This window comes from Salmo salar, chromosome ssa06, assembly GCF_905237065.1.
Source record: "Salmo salar chromosome ssa06, Ssal_v3.1, whole genome shotgun sequence".
In the NCBI taxonomy this organism is placed as follows: domain Eukaryota; kingdom Metazoa; phylum Chordata; class Actinopteri; order Salmoniformes; family Salmonidae; genus Salmo; species Salmo salar.
Window position 1 is genome coordinate 32,036,714 of NC_059447.1, and position 9,085 is coordinate 32,045,798.

Sequence of the window (9,085 nt, forward strand, 5' to 3'; positions counted from 1 at the left end):
ACTGCACATTGGATATGATAAACCAAAATTCGATATGGCATCACTACAGAACATCTCCGTGTGATGGCCCTATCTCCACCTCTCCCTCTCTCTCATCCCTCTCTCCTCGCTCCCTCTCTCCCACACACAGCGGCAGCGTAGCCTAGTGGTTAGAGCGTTGGACTAGTAACTGAAAGGTTGCAAGATTGAATCCCCGAGCTGACAAGGTACAAATCTGTCGTTCTGCCCCTGAACAAGGCAGTTAACCCACTGTTCCTAAGCTGTCATTGAAAATAAGAATTTGTTCTTAACTGACTTGCCTAGTTAAATAAAGGTAAAAGAAATAAAAATTCAGCAGGCTAAACCACTCTGTCATCTCCTCCTGGGTCTAGTCTGTTATGACAGTAAGTGTCCACCTCTGTCTCTGGAGCATGTAGTGGCCTGCTACTCTTCCCAGGCACAGTGACTGTAGACTGAGGATGCTCTGTCACTGTGACATGGGACTCAACCAACTGCCGGAGTAAAGAGACTGTCATAGCAAAGCCTTTTAGATAATTTATTTTGTATTCAGAGAGAGAGAGAGAGAGGGAGAGGGAAAAAAGAGGTAGCTAGCTATCTATTCTAAAGCAAGACATGGGACTCAACCAATGCTTTGATGAAAAAAGCAAGGGAGGGAGAAAAAGAGTCCAGATAGAGAGAGAAATAGCATCCACACTGTAACAGCATCATCCTACAGGTGGTTGCGAGGGTGGGAGGCTGTAGCCATGTCTCATAATTCAGTGGTTGAGATAGAGAGCTACAGCCTCGCAACCACCTGTAGGATGATGCTGTTACAGTGTGGATGCTATTTGATGTTATTCCTCTCTCTTATCTCTCTCTCTCTCTTTCTTTTCCTCTCTCTCTCTCTCTCTCTCTCTCTCTCTCTCTCTCTCTCTCTCAATCCAAAATAAATTATCTAAAAGGCTTTGCTATGACAGTCTCTTTACTCCGGCTCTCTGATGGTTGTCAGGGAGAATTGAGACAATGCACCAAGTCCAAATTCTGCAACAGGGAAACAATTGAAGTAAAACATTTGGGAGTCACACATAGGGCTTTTGGCGATATAAAAACAGTTGGTGCTATTCTGTGTACAGACATATCACTGTTTTCTATTTACGGCTGCATGTGTCTTAGCACAAGCTTCAAACTTTTACTTGTCGCACTACGATAAACACACACACACACAAACACACATGCTACGCAGACAGCTCAATCTGAGTCTCCACAGGGGTCTATTGTTCTCAGTCGCCCGCTGTAGCACACTCTTCACAGAGAGCTGGGCTGCATGATCCAACATCACCCAGTACATAGCAGTCTATGTACTGCTACACTGATGGGATGGATAAACAGGGGCTGTTAACAAGGCTTGTGTACTGAGACTTAGATGTCGGAGGTGGTGTCTGTCTCCAACTCAGAGCTTCTCTAGCTGCTGACCTGCTAAGAGGGTGCAGGAGAGCTCTCCTAGAGAGAGATATGGGGAGTTTCGGTAACAGGGTTGTGGTCTTGAGAAATCCCCCTCATACAATGCACTGAGTCAATGAAAATCAAACATGAATAATAAACTCTATGATATCAATGTATCATGGAGTACCATGTTGACCCCATACATTCACAAACACATAAAATCATCACAAACCACATGCTGGTAGCCAAGAGGGTGAGGGTGCTGGCGCTGAGTGGAGTGCCTCTAAATAGCTTGCCCAGAATAGAGGCTTTGGGTCCTCATACAACATGAGATGGGCACAGGCTCATTTTCCTGGAGATAGTGCTGACACACCAAGTCATCTAACGCACAGAACCTGCTGAGCTACAGTACCAGCGAGGGAGAGAGGAGACTCATAATCAAGCACCACCCTGACCCAGGCCTAAGCCCTCGCTGACTCCAGCTTATCCACTAACACTTTGGTCACATGCCGTGTTTTTTGTAAATTGCAATTGCAGTCAATACAGCACACAGGAGCAAGAGATTAATGCTCTTCCCGTTTCTCTCTCTATCTCTAAATCTCACTAAATCTCTTCCACGCAGGGCACCAAATATAATGTAACATCTGTCAAAATGTCAAGACTCACCATTTGGAATAATAACTCTTCCCTCTGCAGAAATGATTGACGTTTCTCTATCAGTGGCTGACAGTGGTATCATGTATAAAATGAATGTTCTTGAGTTTCTAAAGACCAGCAGCAGACAGTGGCCTGCTATGTGCTACTCCGTCCAGTGAGGGTCGCTATATAGACAAGCAGTGGCGTAGTCAACCCCATAAGGTCCAGGGCTGCCCCTCCCCCACTAATCACACTGCTTGTGATTAGGTAAGGCCCCTCTTTGAAATCAAATCAAATGTATTTGTCACATGCGCCGAATACAACAGGTAGACCTTACAGTGAAATGCTTGCGAAGCCTAGTGGTTAGAGTGTTGGACTAGTAACCGGAAGGTTGCAAGATCGAATCCCCGAGCCAACAATGCAGTAAAAAAAACCAAAAACACCCCCCCAAAAATATAAGAATAAGAAAAAAAAGGAACAAATAATTAAAGAGCAGCAGTAAAATAACAATAGCAAGGCTATATACAGGGGGTACCGGTACAGAGTCAATGTCAACCGGTTAGTCGAGGTTATTGAGAAAATATGCACATATAGGTAGAGTTATTAAAGTGACTATGCATAGATAATAACAGAGAGTAGCAGCAGTGTAAAAGAGAGGGGGGGGCTGCAATGCAAATAGTTTGGGTAGCCATTTGATTAGATGTTCAGGAGTTTTATGGCTTGGGGGTAGAAGCTGTTAAGAAGCCTTTTGGACCTAGACTTGGCGCTCGGTACCGCTTGCCATGCGGTAACAGAGAGAACAGTCTATGACTAGGGTGGCTGGAGTCTTTGACAATTTTTAGGGCCTTCCGCTGACTCCGCCTGTTATAGAGGTCTCCTGAGGGGGAGTAGGTTTTGTCGTGCCGTCTTCACGACTGTCTTGGTGTGCTGGGACCATGTTAGTTTGTTGGTGATGTGGACACCCATGAAGTTGAAGCTCTCAACCTGTTCCACTACAGCCCCGTCGATGAGAATGGGGGCGTGCTCGGTCCTCCTTTTCCTGTAATCCACAATCACCTCCTTAGCCTTGATCACGTTGAGGGAAAGGTTGTTGTCCTGGCACCATACGGCCAGGTTTCTGACCTCCTCCCTATAGGCTGTCTCGTCGTTGTCGGTGACCTGTTGTGTCATCTGCAAACTTAATGATGGTGTTGGAGTCGTGTCTGGCCGTGTAGTCATGAGTGAACAGGGAGTACAGGAGGGGACTGAGCACGCACCCCTGAGGGGCCCCCGTGTTGAGGATCAGCATGGCCGATGTGTTGTTACCTACTCTTACCACCTGGGGGCGGCCCGCCAGGAAGTCCAGGATCCAGTTGCAGAGGGAGGTGTTTAGTCCCAGGGTCCTTAGCTTAGTGATGAGCTTTGAAGGCACTATGGTGTTGAATGCTGAGCTGTAGTCAATGAATAGCATTCTCACATAGGTATTCCTTTTGTCCAGGTGGGAAAGGGCAGTGTGGAGTGCAATAGTGATTGCATCATCTGTGGATCTGTTCGGGCGGTATGCAAATTGGAGTGGGTCTAGGGTTTCTGGGACAATGGTGTTGATGTGAGCCATGACCAGCCTTTCAAAGCACTTCATGGCTACAGACGTGAGTGGTACAGTTCAGTAGTCATTTAGGCAGGTTACCTTAGTGTTCTTGGGCACAAGGGACTATGGTGGTCTGCTTGAAACATGTTGGTATTACAGACTCAGACAGGGAGAGGTTGAAAGTGTCAGTGAAGACACTTGCCCGTTGGTCAGCGCATGCTCGGAGTACGCATCCGGGTAATCCGTCTGGCCCTGCAGCCTTGTGAATGTTGACCTGTTTAATGGTCTTACTCACATTGGCTGTGGAGAGCGTGATCACACAGTTGTCCGGAACAGCTGACGCTCTCATGCTTGTTTCAGTGTTACTTGCCTCGAAGCGAGCATAGAAGTAATTTAGCTCGTCTGGTAGGCTTGTGTCACTGGGCAGCTCTCGGCTGTGCTTCCCTTTGTAGTCTGTAATAGTTTGCAAGCCTGCCACATCCGACGAACGTCAGAGCCAGTGTAGTACGATTCAATCTTAGTCCTGTATTGACGCTTTGCCTGCTTGATGGTTCGTTGGAGGACATAGCGGGATTTCTTATAAGCTTAAGGGTTAGAGTCCCACTCCTTGAAAGCGACAGCTCTACCCTTTAGCTCAGTGCAGATGTTGCCTGTAATCCATAACTTCTCTGTTGGGTTACGTACGTACAGTCACTGTGGGGACGACGTCATCAATGCACTTATTGATGAAGCCAGTGACTGATGTGGCTTACTCCTCAATGCCATCGGAAGAATCCCGGAACATATTTCAGTCCTGTAGCTTAGCATCTGCTTCATCTGACCACTTTTTTATTGACCGAGTCATTGGTGCTTCCTGCTTTAATTTTAGCTTGTAAGCAGGAATCAGGAGGATAGAATTATGGTCAGATTTGCCAAATGGAGGACGACGGAGAGCTTTGTAGGCATGTCTGTGTGTGGAGTAGAGGTGGCCTAGAGTTTTTCCCCTCTGGTTGCACATTTAACATCCTGGTGGAATTGAGGCAAAACAGATTTAAGTTTCCCTGCATTAAAGTCCCTGGCCACTAGGAGCGCCGCCTCTGGATGAGTGTTTTCCTGTTTGCTTATGGCGGTATACAGCTCATTGAGTGCGGTCTTAGTGCCAGCATCGATCTGTTGTGGTATGTAGACAGCTACGGAAAATACAGATGAAAACTCGAGACTTCCTTAGAAATCAAATATAAATAGATCGCCACCCTTTGTCTTACTGGCGACTGCTGTTCTATCATGCCGATACAGTGTAAAACCCGCCAGCTGTATGTTGTTCATGTCATCGTTCAGCCACGACTCGGTGAAACATAAGATATCCAGTTTTTAATGTCCCGTTGGTAGCTTAATCTTGCTCATAGGTCATCGGTTTTATTTTCCCATGTTTGCCAATAGAATGGATGGCAGTGGGGGTTTACACGCTCGCATACGAATTCTCAGAAGGCAGCCTGACCTCCGCCTCCTTTTTCTCCATCTTCTCTTCACGCAAATGACTGGGATTTGGGACTGTTACCGGGAAAGCAGTATATCCTTCACGTTGGACTCATCTGACTCGTTAAAGGAAGAAGCTTCTATCAGTTTGTGGCGAGTAATCGCTATTCTGATTCCCCAAAGTTATTTTTGGCCATAAGAGACGTTATGTACAAAATAAGTAAAAAATTACTTAAAAACAACGCAAAAAAATTAACTGTAACAATGTGCACTGAGAGTCGGGAAGCAAGTTCAGGGAGTGAGTGTTTTATTAAAATAAATGGAACCTAATACAAAACAAGAAACAATAACAGCACACATACATGAAACTGAAACAGAAACAATATACAGTTGATGCCAGATGTTTACATACACCTTAGCCAAATACATTTAAACACAGTTTTTCACAATTCCTGACATTTAATCCTAGTAAAAATGTCCTGTTTTAGGTCAGTTAAGATCACCACTTTATTTTAAGAATGTGAAATGTCAGAATAATAGTAGAGAGAATGATTAATTTCAGCTTTTATTTCTTTCATCACATTCCCAGTGGGTCAGAAGTTTACATACACTCAATTAGTATTTGGTAGCATTGCCTTAAAACTGTTTAATCTGGGTCAAACGTTTCGGGTAGCCTTCCACAAGCTTCCCACAATAAGTTGGGTGAATTTTGGCCCATTCCTCCTGACAGAGCTGGTGTAGCTGAGAGTCAGGTTTGTAGGCCTCCTTGCTCGCACACGCCTTTTCAGTTCTGCCCACACATTTTCTATAGGATTGAGGTCAGGGCTTTGTGATGGCCACTCCAATACCTTGACTTTGTTGTCCTTAAGCCATTTTGACACAACTTTGGAAGTATGCTTGGGGTCATTGTCCATTTGGAAGACCCATTTGCAATCAAGCTTTAACTTCTTGACTGATGTCTTGAGATGTTGCTTTAATATATCCATATCATTTTACTTCCTGATGCCATCTATTTTGTGAAGTGCACCTGCAGCATGGCAGCCCCACAACATGATGCTGCCACCCCCGTGCTTCACGGTTGGGATGGTGTTTTTCGGCTTGCAAGCTTTCCCCTTTTTCCTCCAAACATAACGATGGTCATTATGACCAAACAGTTCTATTTTTGTTTCATCAGACCAGAGAACATTTCTCCAAAAAGTATGATCTATGTACCCATTTGCAGTTGCAAACCGTAGTCTGGCTTTTTAGTAACTGAAAGGTTGCAAGATTGAATCCCCGAGCTGACAAGGTACAAATCTGTCGTTCTGCCCCTGAACAAGGCAGTTAACCCACTGTTCCTAAGCTGTCATTGAAAATAAGAATTTGTTCTTAACTGACTTGCCTAGTTAAATAAAGGTAAAAGAAATAAAAATTCAGCAGGCTAAACCACTCTGTCATCTCCTCCTGGGTCTAGTCTGTTATGACAGTAAGTGTCCACCTCTGTCTCTGGAGCATGTAGTGGCCTGCTACTCTTCCCAGGCACAGTGACTGTAGACTGAGGATGCTCTGTGACATGGGACTCAACCAACTGCCGGAGTAAAGAGACTGTCATAGCAAAGCCTTTTAGATAATTTATTTTGTATTCAGAGAGAGAGAGAGAGAGAGAGAGAGAGAGAGAGAGAGAGAGAGAGAGAGAGAGAGAGAGAGAGAGATCTATTCTAAAGCAAGACATGGGACTCAACCAATGCTTTGATGAAAAAAGCAAGGGAGGGAGAAAAAGAGTCCAGATAGAGAGAGAAATAGCATCCACACTGTAACAGCATCATCCTACAGGTGGTAGCGAGGGTGGGAGGCTGTAGCCATGTCTCATAATTCAGTGGTTGAGATAGAGAGCTACAGCCTCGCAACCACCTGTAGGATGATGCTGTTACAGTGTGGATGCTATTGTGTTACTCTCTCTCTCTCTCTCTCTCTCTCTCTCTCTCTCTCTCTCTCTCTCAATCCAAAATAAATTATCTAAAAGGCTTTGCTATGACAGTCTCTTTACTCCGGCTCTCTGATGGTTGTCAGGGAGAATTGAGACAATGCACCAAGTCCAAATTCTGCAACAGGGAAACAATTGAAGTAAAACATTTGGGAGTCACACATAGGGCTTTTGGCGATATAAAAACAGTTGGTGCTATTCTGTGTACAGACATATCACTGTTTTCTATTTACGGCTGCATGTGTCTTAGCACAAGCTTCAAACTTTTACTTGTCGCACTACGATAAACACACACACACACCCAACACAAACACACACACACAAACACACATGCTACGCAGACAGCTCAATCTGAGTCTCCACAGGGGTCTATTGTTCTCAGTCGCCCGCTGTAGCACACTCTTCACAGAGAGCTGGGCTGCATGATCCAACATCACCCAGTACATAGCAGTCTATGTACTGCTACACTGATGGGATGGATAAACAGGGGCTGTTAACAAGGCTTGTGTACTGAGACTTAGATGTCGGAGGTGGTGTCTGTCTCCAACTCAGAGCTTCTCTAGCTGCTGACCTGCTAAGAGGGTGCAGGAGAGCTCTCCTAGAGAGAGATATGGGGAGTTTCGGTAACAGGGTTGTGGTCTTGAGAAATCCCCCTCATACAATGGACTGAGTCAATGAAAATCAAACATGAATAATAAACTCTATGATATCAATGTATCATGGAGTACCATGTTGACCCCATACATTCACAAACACATAAAATCATCACAAACCACATGCTGGTAGCCAAGAGGGTGAGGGTGCTGGCGCTGAGTGGAGTGCCTCTAAATAGCTTGCCCAGAATAGAGGCTTTGGGTCCTCATACAACATGAGATGGGCACAGGCTCATTTTCCTGGAGATAGTGCTGACACACCAAGTCATCTAACGCACAGAACCTGCTGAGCTACAGTACCAGCGAGGGAGAGAGGAGACTCATAATCAAGCACCACCCTGACCCAGGCCTAAGCCCTCGCTGACTCCAGCTTATCCACTAACACTTTGGTCACATGCCGTGTTTTTTGTAAATTGCAATTGCAGTCAATACAGCACACAGGAGCAAGAGATTAATGCTCTTCCCGTTTCTCTCTCTATCTCTAAATCTCACTAAATCTCTTCCACGCAGGGCACCAAATATAATGTAACATCTGTCAAAATGTCAAGACTCACCATTTGGAATAATAACTCTTCCCTCTGCAGAAATGATTGACGTTTCTCTATCAGTGGCTGACAGTGGTATCATGTATAAAATGAATGTTCTTGAGTTTCTAAAGACCAGCAGCAGACAGTGGCCTGCTATGTGCTACTCCGTCCAGTGAGGGTCGCTATATAGACAAGCAGTGGCGTAGTCAACCCCATAAGGTCCAGGGCTGCCCCTCCCCCACTAATCACACTGCTTGTGATTAGGTAAGGCCCCTCTTTGAAATCAAATCAAATGTATTTGTCACATGCGCCGAATACAACAGGTAGACCTTACAGTGAAATGCTTGCGAAGCCTAGTGGTTAGAGTGTTGGACTAGTAACCGGAAGGTTGCAAGATCGAATCCCCGAGCCAACAATGCAGTAAAAAACAAAAACACCCCCCCAAAAATATAAGAATAAGAAAAAAAAAGGAACAAATAATTAAAGAGCAGCAGTAAAATAACAATAGCAAGGCTATATACAGGGGGTACCGGTACAGAGTCAATGTCAACCGGTTAGTCGAGGTTATTGAGAAAATATGCACATATAGGTAGAGTTATTAAAGTGACTATGCATAGATAATAACAGAGAGTAGCAGCAGTGTAAAAGAGAGGGGGGGGCTGCAATGCAAATAGTTTGGGTAGCCATTTGATTAGATGTTCAGGAGTTTTATGGCTTGGGGGTAGAAGCTGTTAAGAAGCCTTTTGGACCTAGACTTGGCGCTTCGGTACCGCTTGCCATGCGGTAACAGAGAGAACAGTCTATGACTAGGGTGGCTGGAGTCTTTGACAATTTTTAGGGCCTTCCGCTGACTCCGCCTGTT